This window comes from Peromyscus californicus, unplaced genomic scaffold (assembly GCF_007827085.1).
Source record: "Peromyscus californicus insignis strain IS unplaced genomic scaffold, ASM782708v3 Scaffold_1__1_contigs__length_55948999, whole genome shotgun sequence".
Taxonomy (NCBI): Eukaryota; Metazoa; Chordata; class Mammalia; order Rodentia; family Cricetidae; genus Peromyscus; species Peromyscus californicus.
In genome coordinates, this window is record NW_026294492.1 from 33,786,386 (window position 1) to 33,798,987 (window position 12,602).

Below are 12,602 nucleotides of genomic sequence, written 5' to 3' on the forward strand. Positions count from 1 at the left end.
AAATTGCTTGTGTCCAGAGGTCAAAGCCTGCATTGAACGTCCAGAGATGTTGTTGCTAGTTTGCCTTTCTGTTCCTGTAATAAAGCACGCCGACCTGCGGGGCAGTGGTGGCGCACGCCTTTAATCTCAGCACTTGGGAGGCAGAGCCAGGTGGATCTCTATGAGTTCGAGGCCAGCCTGGTCTATAGAACGAGATCCAGGACAGGCACCAAAACTGCACAGAGAAACCCTGTCTCAAAAAACCAGTAAATAAATAAAATAAAAAAAAAAATAAAAATAAAGCATGCAAACCAAAGGCAACTTGGGGAGGAAAGGGTTTATTTGGCTTATACTTCCAGATCACAGTCCATCATGGAGGAAAGTCAGAGCAAGAACTCAAGCCAGGACCTGGATGCAGGAACCACGGAGGGATGCTGCTTATTAGCTTGTTCCCTGGCTCATGCTCAGCTAGCTTTTTATACAGCCCACGACCACCAGCCTAGGGATGGGACTGACCAGTGTGCTAGTCTCTCCCACATTATTCATGAATGAGCATCCAAGAAAATGCTCTCAAGCATGCCCACGGGCCAATCTGATAGAGGCAATTCTTGAACTGGGATTGACTCATTCCAGGTGATTCTGAGTTGTGTTTAAGTTAACAATAAAAAACTAACCAGGACAAGAACCACTGTCTACTTTGAAAAGGCATTTTGGCCTCTGTGGGTTTTTTTTTTAATTATTATTATTATTACTATTTTATACATACGAGTGTTTTGCCTACATATATGTCTGTGTACATATACATGCCTGATATCTGCAGAGGCCTGAAGAGGGTGTCCAATCACCTGAAACTCGACTTAGAGACAATTGTGAACTGGGTGCTGGGAACTGAACCCAGATCCTCTGGAAAAGCAGCCAGTGCTCTTGGCCACTGAACAGTCTCTCCAGTCCTTCTGTGGGTTCTTAAAGGTCTTTCTGTTCTGAGATGAACCGAGTCTTGGACCATCCTCTCCTTCCTGCCTGGGGACCTATTTAAGTGTTGGGTACAAGGTAGATTCTCATAAAGGGTTTACTGTGCCACTTCCTCCCTCTGGAATCAAACAGGCATGGTCACTGAGAGCCTGGTGACAATGCCCTTGTCGTCCAAGACCTTCCCACAAAGAAGCAAGGGACTTTCAGAGACTCAGACATCAGTATTTTCCTTTCTTCCTCCCTCCCTTCCTTCTTTTAGATTTGTTATTTTATTTATCTATGTATATGTTTTATGTGAATATTTGTCTTGTGTGTGCAGGTTCCAGAGGAAGCCAGAAGACGGTGTCAGAAGTCCTGGAACTGGAGTTAACCAAGAGTTGTGATCCTCCTTTGTAGCTTCTGGGAAAGGAACTCAGGTCCCCTGGAAGAGCAGCAAGTGCTCTTAGCCTCTGAGCCATCTCTTTAGCCCAGAATCACTATTTTCTAGGCTAACCTGTTTTGGTTAGCTAGAATGGACCCTTTAGGGCCTGCTCTGGCCTGGCCGGCTTTGTATTCCTCTTGGTCCAGTCTTAGGGCAGTCTCCTGGTTTGGGCTGGAAAACACAGCTAGGCCTTCATAAACTGACTCAACATCCAGCTTGGACTCAACCCCAGCCCCTCCCCAGCTCGGGGCTGCCAGTCCCTAGGACCACAAAGGTCCCAGCTCTTCTAAGGAAGAGTCATTGTTGACCTAGGATTGCCAGACCAGAAATTCTGCAAAATGCAAACGCAAGCACTTTCAAGCTGCAGCTTCGTGTTTTCAGTCCCCACGGCCGCTTTCCGCCCAAGGCAGTAATGTCCAGATGGAAAAAATTCATCTCAGCGGGAACATGTGTTTCCCTCTGTGACTTCTCCCAGGACCCAGGTCAACAGCCGCAAAGAAACTGCCTGGAACCAGACTAGCGCAGGGAAGCAGAGCATTTGAGACCAGAGCCAGAGCAGAGCATTCTAACCATGGAGCCTGAACCTTTAATCCCAGGACTCCTAGAAAATGTGGCTTGTTCAGGAGCCTCATCCTAGATAAATCTAGGGGGAACATTTGGCCTAGATTTGAATCTGCATTGTGGTCTGGGGGTTCCAAAGCTCTTCGGTCTGGAAGGAGATAGCATCCATATTCCCAGCATTCACCTCAGGGACTTCCTGTGAGCCTTCCTCTTTCTCCTTTATGCTTTGAGCCACAGGATAAAATGATGGGGGTGTGACCGGACATGTGGGTGGAAACAATAACTCCCCTAAGTTATTCTCATGAGACCCCCCCCCCCTAAACTTTTGCATCTTGCCAGACATAGTTATTTCTCCCTTAGCACATTGAGTCCATCACCAGGACAGGCCTCCCTGACCTTACCCCAACCACATCCTCCCCCTACACAACATGGTTCCTCTGTCTTCCCTTCCCTCCTTGTCCTGGAGGACCCACAGCTCTTTTTGAGCTCTTGACTCTTGGTGACTGAACTATAATGTAGAATCAATCCACATTCAACATTGTGTGACACTGTCTATTGTTTCATGAGTTTATAAAGTGTCATTTAAGCCTAGCGGCGGTGGCGCATGCCTTTAATCCCAGCACTTGGGAGGCAGAGGCAGGTGGATCTCTGTGAGTTCGAGCCTGCCTGATCTACAGAGTGAGTTCCAGGACAGCCAGAGCTACACAGAGAAACCCTATCTCAAAAAACCAAAATTAAAAAAATAAAGTGTCGCCGGGCGGTGGTGGCGCACGCCTTTAATCCCAGCACTCGGGAGGCAGAGCCAGGCGGATCTCTGTGAGTTCGAGGCCTGCCTGGGCTACCAAGTGAGTTCCAGGAGAGGCGCAAAGCTACACAGAGAAACCCTGTCTCGAAAAACCAAAAAAAAAAAAAAAATTAAAAATAAAGTGTCATTTGACAAAATTACAATTTAGAACTCTTAACTGCTTTATTGTCCATCCTAGAACCAACAGCACTTCATTCTATAAGATAAAGAAGATGTCTCACAAACAGGGAAGGGCTGGAGAAAGCAAAGACAAGAACACAATGTAGACCGGCCACTTCTTTGACCTTGAGACAGGGTTTCTCACCTTGAGCCTCCTGCATCAGCATCCCCAGTGCAGGATTAGAGTTGTGTACCACCCCACCAGGGGTGATTGGTGATTTCAAAGATTCTTATCCTGAAAGGTGGGGACAGCAAGACAGAGCAATAGAAACTGGGCCGTCTGGGGTGTCTTTTTTTTTTTTTCCCAAATAAGAATTCAGGCAGAGGGAAACTTCATTTTTATGCCACTTGTTTGGGAAATTTATCATCTCTCCTGGTTTCTTGGAAGGTCAGATAACAATTTCGGTTTGACTTTCAGTACAAGCAACTCCATTTTGATTTTTGGTCTAGGGTATTGGACATAATGTAGCATTAAAAAAAAAAAGCCAATGGCCTTCTTTAACTTTTATTTGATAATATGTACATCTTCTGTTCCCAGACACTTTTTTTTTTCCCTTCAAGACAGGGTTTCTCTGTGTAGCCCTGGCTGTCCTGGAATTCACTGTTAACCAGACTGGCCTCAAATTCAGAGATTTGCCTACCTCTGCCTTCCCAGTGCTGACATCAAAGGTGTGCGCCGCCACTATCACCTGGCTTATTCTCCCTCCACCCCTCTCTTAAAGATACAGTCTTACTCCTGTAACCTAGGCTAGCCTTGAACTTAAGGCAACCCTCCTTTATCTACCTTCCCAGTATTAGGATTACCGGTATGAGGGACCAGGCCCTGCTTATAAACACACTTTTTTCCTTTTTTTTTTTTTTTTTTTGAGATAGGGTCTCACTATGTAGACCAACCTGGCCTTGAACTCACAGAAATCTGCCTGCCTCTGCCGCATGCATGCCACCATATCCAACCCAAGCACACGTTAAAGCAGTGCTATCCAACAGAAGTTAAAGTGAAACGTATATGTAAGATAGAATTTTCTATTCGTCCCATTTTTAAAGTGCAAATAAACCCAAGAAACCTTAATTTCAGCAATCTATTTTATTTAGCTCAATGTATAAACATGTAACTTTCATATCGAATCATTATACAAATTATTTTACTTCTTGGCCAAATTCTGATAAGCATTATGTTGTTCTTACCAGCACATGTGAATTTGACTGCTAAGTTTTCACAGAAAACTCATCCGTGTTTAGGCTTAATGACGACGTCTGTCTTCTCCACCTGAGTGTCCCTTTGACAGGCTCCAAGATGGAGCCCGACAAGCCAGGGCATTCTGGGAGTTAAGCGCGCAGCATCTGTGAGTTCACAGAGGAGTCCTGGGAAAGTAATGGTGTCCATGCTGAGTCGACAGAGGAACAACAGAGCCCATTGTTCCGTTGGAGGAGCACGCCTAGGAGTGAGCAGAGACAGCAGCCGGGGTTGGAGGAGCAGCACCGTGTGCAAAGGGAGAGAGGCTGGGAAGCAGGGCAGGGGACCCCGAGCACCCCAACAGAGAAGCCTCTGTAGGAGTAGACACAAAGAAGGGGCAGAGAGAAGGAGGAGACAGGGAGGACTCTAGGGGCTCCTTAAAGTGCTCAGCCAGTCAGTGCTCCAGCGTCACAAGGTGGCCTGGCCTGCATCTCAATGACATTCCTCCAGAGCTGGAACGCCAGATATTCTGACCTTTTGGGAGTTAGAGCCTCAACATGTCTTCTAAATCACATGCAATCTTAGATCAATGGAACAGAGGGGCTGGGCCATCACACCTTGCTGGTGTAGACCACGGAGAGCCAAAGAAAGTCAGAGATCAGCTTACATCAGCCATTAGGTAGTTAAATATAACAGGTATGTGTCGGGGCCGGGGAGAATCCTGGTTGTCGTGGTACTGAGGGCCCTGAGCCACACGATGAGATGAAGGCTGAGCCCAAGCAGGCAGGGGTGAGGCTTCGAGAAGAAATAAAAGCCAGCCTTCATGGAGAGGCCCCCACAGTCCTGGAACATTTGCCCTGAAATGCGGAACCCCTCAACTCAGGACACCAGCATCCAAGAAGAGCAAACTCCTAGCCGGCCGGGTTGGCCAGGTGTCACCTGGTGGTCTGCAGAAAAGGGACACACCACAGGCAAGGAAAAAAAGTCACAGCCTGTGGGTCTTTGAGATGTTTAAAGTCAGGTGGTGGTGCTTGCAACATGACATAGGATTCCACTGACAAGACTGGTCGGTCCCTTGGCGTCTTGCATCTTCTCACCCTGGAATTTGTATTTGCAATTCAAGTTTCTGGCACCAGAGGGCAGCGCTACTCTGTCCTGAATTAAAGATCGATCGTAGAGAAGCTTGGAAACTCATTCATCCGTTCATTCATCCCCGCAAGTATTTATTGAGTGTTTACGTGCTGAAAACATGTCTAGATTCTTGGGATACAATATTGAATTCAACACAGAAAAAGCAAAAAACAACCCCCAAAACCCCCAAACCACCGTGCCCTCTGGGCGCTTCCCCCCTTAAGCAGGAAGACTGTGAGCCAGGAAGGGGGAATCAGACCTGGTTTGTGGAAGAGTGAAAGAGAACAGAGCCTCGGAGGAGAAAGCTGGGCGTGTGAAGTTATAAAGCAGACATCAGAGATGATAAAAGCAGCGATGGAGGAGGGGTAGGGTTGCGGCCGAGGCTGGAGCCGGAGGAGGATTTGGAGGGTGGGGGTGGGGGGAGGCTTGTAGCGTGCGTTTGTTACTATATTCGTTACTTGTCTTGTCGCTGTGATAAAATGTCCCAGAGAGAAAGAACTTAAGGGAGGAAGGGTTCCTGCTGGCTCACAGCTTGAGGGTGCAGTCGGCTGTGGTGGGGAAGTGTGGTGGCAGGAAAGAGTCTGAGGCGGCTGGTCTCACGGCATCCACAATCAGGAAGCAAAGACTACAGATGCCCAGCGGCTCAGCTTGCCGGCTCCTTTTTCCTTCAGTTTCCGACCTCAGCCCATGAAATGGTACCACCCACATTAGGGTCGGTCTTCCCATCCCAATTAATCTAGACCAGCCCTCGCCGACATGCAGAGATTGGTTTCCATGGTGAATCTCAAGCAAACAGGCAAGATGAACCGCCACAATCACACTTGTCGGGTGAGGAGATTATCCAACTTGAGAAATCTAAATCTGGGGGGCCCCGGAAGTTTCTCCTAGCCTATCCTGGGACCACATCCCCTCCATTTGACAGGGCAACAGACATATCAAATCCTGCCTGCTTTTCTTTTCTTTTTACATTTTTTTTTTGATCAACCTTCAGTTATTTGTAGTTATTGAGTTCTTGGCAATAAAATATTGATCAGGAGCAAGGTATATCAGCTCCCCTGCCTCCCATCTTTCATGTGCTCTCCCTTTTTCTATCTGTGAAACTAGAGGAAGTGTGGGACTCCAGAGTTCCAGCGAACAAGGCAGTCCCCAGGCAGAGGGTGTCCGGGTCCCTGAAGGCTCCGTGGAGGTGGGTGAGTGACTGTCTGTCTTAGTCTAGTTCCTGCTGCTGGAACAGAATGCCACAGTCAGGTGGTTTATCGTGAAGAGAACAAGCTTCTGTGTTATCATAAATCCACTATCCAGGCAGGGAGAACTAGTCTACTCCCTCAATGAATTAATCCATTCATAACAGTAGGGTCCCACGACCTGTTCACTTCTTAAAGGTCTCCCTTCTTGTATCATCACAGCGGCAGTTACATTTCAGTAAGTGCCCGGGAGAGGACATTAAAATCCTAGCAGTTTGAACACGACGAGGAGGGGGAGCAGTGTGTGTATAGACGCGATCCCTGCTCAGAGTGCTGCTGTTAGAGACCCTCTCTTTAGTGAAGCTATTTGTCTTTTAAGACGAACACTCACAATGTAGCCCAGGCTGGCCTTGACCTTGGAATCCTGCTTTGACCTTCCGTGTACTGATAGCCTGAGAACATTCTCCCTTTGCTGAGAGATTAGCTCTGAGATTAGAGACAATGCAAAGTCATGCTTCTGATTCAAGCTGCAGGTTCCAAAGAGTCTGTTTCTCCAATACTCTGATGTGGACTAGGAGAGCACAGAGGTTCTGGAACCAACGTCCAAGACCCAAGGAAGGAGTCTCCGGCAGGATGAAGCTAGCACGCACAGGAAATAGACCAAACAAGCAAAGAAATCACACTCTCCTACACCATTCAGAGCTCACACAACTCTAGACCTAGGGTCAGCTTCCCCATTGACAAAGAGACTGGTGGGTTATTGTTCGAGTATGTCTTTTAGAACAGAGTTTAGCATAATAGTTGTTGAACTACCTACCATACTATGCCCTCCTACTCACAGTCTAAGCTCAGGAATAAAATAAAATGGAATAAATAAAATAAAATGGAATAAAACAGTGAGCTAGTTAGACCCTAGCCCTTGTTCCCCAATCCTCTATGTGCAAATGTTTGCGGTGGAGCGTTGACCCCCGGATAACTGTACTGACGAACAGCCCAGTGAGGAGCTAGGTCACATTTGTCCCCTTTCTCAGGGTTGGAGCTTATCAGCAAGAAGGAGGAAATGGCGTTTCCTTCGCCGTTCTTGGCTTTTGAGTTCTTGAGGTTTGAACTTTCCTTATCATGAGGAGGGAAGGAAGGAAGTCTTTGGTCTGTGTTTCCGGCTGAATGGAGAAGTTGTCAGGGTGGGGTGGCCCCTGTGATTTGGATGGCTGTAACCACTGGAGGGTGAGCAGGTGTCTATGGACAGGGCCATGGGAGAGGCACGGCCTTCTGAGCTCTGAGACCTTTGGGACTGAACAGAAGTGCTGGAGAGTCTGTTGAACCAGGAATCTGTCCCCATAGACCTTGAGCTGGCCAGATCCTAGACAGTAGTAGGGCTACCCTGTGCCTTCAAGAGGTGGGCCTGGGTACCACGGCTCAGGAACGTTGAAGAAAGTCCCCAGTTCACATCTCTCTCAAAGTAGCCCAGGCCCCTCGGTATGAATCTCATGGATAGCTCTCGGGCTAACTGTAGATTGACAATTAAGTGCCCGTTGTCTGTTTCCACTGTCGCTAAACCCTGATGCCATGTATAATCTTTGCCCGGCAACTTTCCATCATCTTGATAAATAAGAGTTTTACTAGATGTCATAACTTGGAAATTTTAAGAAATGTAACACTTATTTTTAAACTTAGAGAGGAGAGACAAAGACAAACAGAGAGAGAATGCTTGCATGTAAATGGAGGGCTGAGGACAATTTTTGAGACTCTGTCTAGCCCTCTTCCATCTTGTTTAAGACGGGGTCTTTCTCATTTCCACTGCTGAGCAAAATGCTCCAGAACAGGGGCTTCTATCCAATGACCCCCTGCCCCACCCCGTGTGTGTGTGTGTGTGTGTGTGTGTGTGTGTCTGTGTCTGCCTGTCTCCCATCTCACTGTAGTAGTGCTGGGATTACAGATGTGAGCCATCACACCCTGCTTTTTACATGGGTCCTGGGGACTCCGCTCAGGATGTCAGGCCTGTGGGACAAACACTTTTCCTTGTGGAACCCTCTCCCTGGCTCACAACAATTTTTAAATGCTAATATATTTAATTTCTCCTTGATATAAATTATGAAGCGAGATTTCAGAGCCCTGTGGGTTCTTATGAGAGGGTCCAATCATTTCAGGTGGAGTAAATGGTCTTTCTTTTTCTCTGTGGGGTTTTGAGGACACTCCTGGATGCCATCAGAGGAGGTTAAATGGAGAGTTGGGAATCTTGCTTCCTGGAGTGAGTTGTTTACGTATTTATTTGTTTTATTTTGCTTTGATGTTTTGTTGAGGCAGGGTCTCGGTGTCCTTGTTGAGAGTGGAGTCTAGCCTTTGTTTCCTGCTGCCTGTGAGTGGCACTCACCCTGTAGGGCTGCAGTCAGCTTTCCATCAGGGCAAGCGCAAAGAAGCACCAAGTCTTGAGTCAAAGTTTCAGGCCCTCTTGATCCTTATTGTTCATTTTCCCAGAGGAGGAAAGCGCACACATCTTAAGTAGGACTCTGATTGGTGCCATCAGGTCACCTGTCCATTCGCGAACCAATCAGCTGCCCAAGAGGACTGAGCACGGCAATATCCAACCTAGGCCATCTTGTTCAACCCCTCATCCGGCCTCAAGGGACAAGAATCATCAACTCCCATTTTACAGATGAGCACCGGACTTGGGATCGGATTAATGTGCTTCTCCAAAATTGCGGTGAATGACCTCATTGAAGTTAGCGCCGAGTCATGGGGAACGGGACGGAGGGCTTCTGGGACAGTGTTCTGGTTTGTTGGTTTTCAAGTCTCTGATCAGAGAAGAAGAGCATAGGAGGAGAGGTTTCTCCTCCATCATCGCCAATCTACATCCTCACTTTGAGGGAAGTCTTACTGTGTGGCATCTGGAGGGGTGGCAGCCATTGTTCAGCTGTGAGGAGAAGATTTAGAGACTATCCAGTCACTGGCCTCTCAGAGTCATGCTCAACACGACAGAGATCTGCCTCCCTCAAGATTTCTTCAGAAGGAATCAGAAACTTCTTCAGTGGTTCAAGTTCTTGTTAGTTAGAGTTTCTGTTACTTACAGAAAGACACATGGGTGCTGGCTGCTACAGGACCATGGGGGTTGGTCAGACAGAGGGCAGCATCCCAGACCTATGGAGTTGGTCAGAGGGCAGCATCCCAGACCTATGGAGTTGGTCAGAGGGCAGCATCATAGACCTATGGAAGTTGGTCAGAGGGCAGCATCCTTGGAGCACAGATGAGATCTAGAGAGGTTTGCCTGAGGTGTCTTGGTATGAAAGAAGTTATTATCCCAGGCAGTGGCGGAGCATGACTATGGATGAGACAATTGATGACCTGGGGGCAGCGGGCAGGCGGGGATGGGGGGTGGGGTTGCTGTCTGGAACACCAGGAGAGGAAAGGAAGCCACTGCAAGATTCTCAGTATGGGAGAGAGAGAACAGGGAAGCCCACCCCCCTTGGGGTGGGGGTGGGGCTTTAGCCCGAAAGCATGGAGGCAGACCGGCAGATGGAATAACAAAGAACAGAGTGCCTTCCAGCAGGGGCTTCCTGTGGCTGGACTACAGAGAGCCCGCAGGAAGGAAGGAAAGGCTGTGGCAGAGACCCAGCTTGGACTATAAGGACCTTAATTTAGATCACACATCCAGGAAGACGCTAGGAAACGGCTAAGGATGGTCTCTCGCCCTGCAAGGCTTTGTCTTACCCAGGCACATCCAACTAGTTTTTGATTTGCCCCCATCCAGGGCTAAATGTGCGCCACCAGGAGTCTCCTGAGGCCATTCATGGGCAGACAGAAACAACAGTACCGAGCTACTCAGCCGAGGAGTGTGAGTCTTCTTCTCAGGTAGCACCCTGGGCAACAATGGGTGACATTTGCTAATTCCTCAGTGGATGTTACCACCAAGGCTGACATTACCAACATTTTAACAACTTTCTCACAAACTTGCTGGCAGTGAATGACTGGCTTGTGGAGCCCATACTAGCTTCCCTGGCACGCTTAAGACCTGCCAGTCATGACCTGGAGTCCCCTCTCTCCCATCTACTCCATTAAGGCCCTCAGGTCCTCTTTCTGGTGACAGTTCTTGTCCCCACAGCTTGGTCCGCATGTATCCTTAACTTTGTTTTTGACTTATATTGTCTTGGCTTCTCCCTAGTCCTGTCCCCTAAATTCCTGTTGCAAGTCTCTGTTGGTGACCTGTCAGATGACTTCTTGTGACCGGCATTCCTTACCACATCAACCATGCCTGTCCCTCGCCATCGCCAGCCTGGAGTGGCCCTGATGGCTTGCCTGTGACCTGGGAGTGGGATTCTGGGAGGTTATAGAAGAAAATGTCCTGGGTTCCTTTCACCCTGCCCCTCCCACGAGCTCAGAGACACCCCAAGGAAGACTGTGTCCCTCTTGGTGAGCACTCTCCGCTGCCTTGATTTGCTCCCGAACCTCAGAGCACGAACAAACACCCACTTCACCCACAGCCTTTCCAACACACCTGTCCTTCACAGCCTCTGTTTCAGAACACTGCTCCTTCTGGTGCCCCTGGGTTCACACCTGTGCCCTACCCTGCCCTGCCTTTATCAAGGGCTTATCACATTTCCACCACCCGGAATCCCAACCACCCAGAGGCCCACACAACTCCCAGCCCAAGTCCTCTGTACTCCCAGCACGGGCCCCTCTAGCACACCTGTGCTGGCCAGGTGTCCTTGTCTATTCTTGCCCACCCTGGTTGGGACTGGATCCCGACATTAAGGTGAGCGGCTCTGATGACTCCTGGAGCCAGAGGGCATTTCTCTCTCAGCACAGTCCTACTGTCACGGTACTTCCTGGTTAGAGACCTCTAGGCTCCTCTACTGCCGAGGACATTTTCTGAGACCAGGGTTGTGCGTGTCCTTCAGCCAGACACAGGCAGAGACCCCATGGCAGTCCAGGATACAGGCGTGTGGTGTGTTTCTTCGGTCATGACTGCTGAAGACATTTGTTTCAAGAGGCAACGAAGTTCAAAAGCAAGTTCTTTTGTGGGTATGTGAAGCCGTGATCGTGTGCAGTGAGCGTGTGCATGTGTGTGTGTGTGTGTGCGTGTGTGTGTGTGTGTGTGTGTGTGTGTGTGTGTAAGACTGGAGGTCAGCATCAGATTTGTGTGCCTTCCTCAATCACTCCACATTATTTTTTTTGAGACAGGGTCTCTCGCTGGAACTGGAGCTTACCTATTCGGCTAGCCTGGCTGGCCAGTGAGCCCCAGGGATCTACTATCATCTCCCTACCACGGGGACCACAGACTCAGACAGATGTATTTGGCCTTTTACTCAGGTACTGGGGATCCAAACTCAGGATATCATGCTTGTATGGCAGGCACTTTACCACTGAGCCATCTGGGCAGCCCTCAAGAGCAAGTCATTCACGGGCTCCATGTCCTCATGCTTATTAGCAAGACCCATGGCAGAGAAGAGATGGGGTCACTAAAAGGCAAGGATCCAAAGGGAATGTGCACCGGCCTGGAAGGCAGGGAAGCTAACTGCGAGCAAAGACAGAAGACTGGCAAGTGGGCTTTCTGGCTCTGAAACAACCCACCCCTAACAGGAGGCTAAACTCCAGAGAGGTCATAGGTCAGGGAATCTTTGGATCGCCCTGGAGGATGGAATAAGCCCTCTCTCCAACTCCTCTGCCACTGGCCGGCCTCCTTTGCAGGGAATATGGCCTCCAGCTCCCAGCTGGAACCCGCTAGCAGGAATGTTCTCGTGGTTTTCCTGTTGGAATCATCTGGGCAGGAATGTTCTCGTGGGTTTCCTGTTGGAATTCCATGAAAAGCCCTTTCATTCTTCCAGCTGTGTGCCCCTGGAGTTTGTGGGGTGTGGAGTCCAGGGGGATTCCCAAGCCCAGCCCTCTGGGTCTACCCACAGCCTCTAGGCATCTAATTAGTGTAGAAACCTGGAGTGGCCAGCCTGCAACAGCATCAGCAGCGGGGAGGTGTGGGCCAAGTCACAGCCATTCCCAGTTAGCTGCTGGGAACAGAGAGGTGGCCAGCCCTGCGCCAAGGAAGGAGGTAGAATGGGGTGGTGGTCAGGTGGGGTCATCGTACCTGGGCCTGGGGTCCAGTTACTTACTAGGTGGCTGTCCAAGGCCCCCAGACTCTAAGCTTCAGTTTCCCCTTCTGAACAACAGAATTGTTACAGAGAGTCACAAGATAGGCCCCCTGTCTCTTTTCCCTGAGCCTGGGACCCT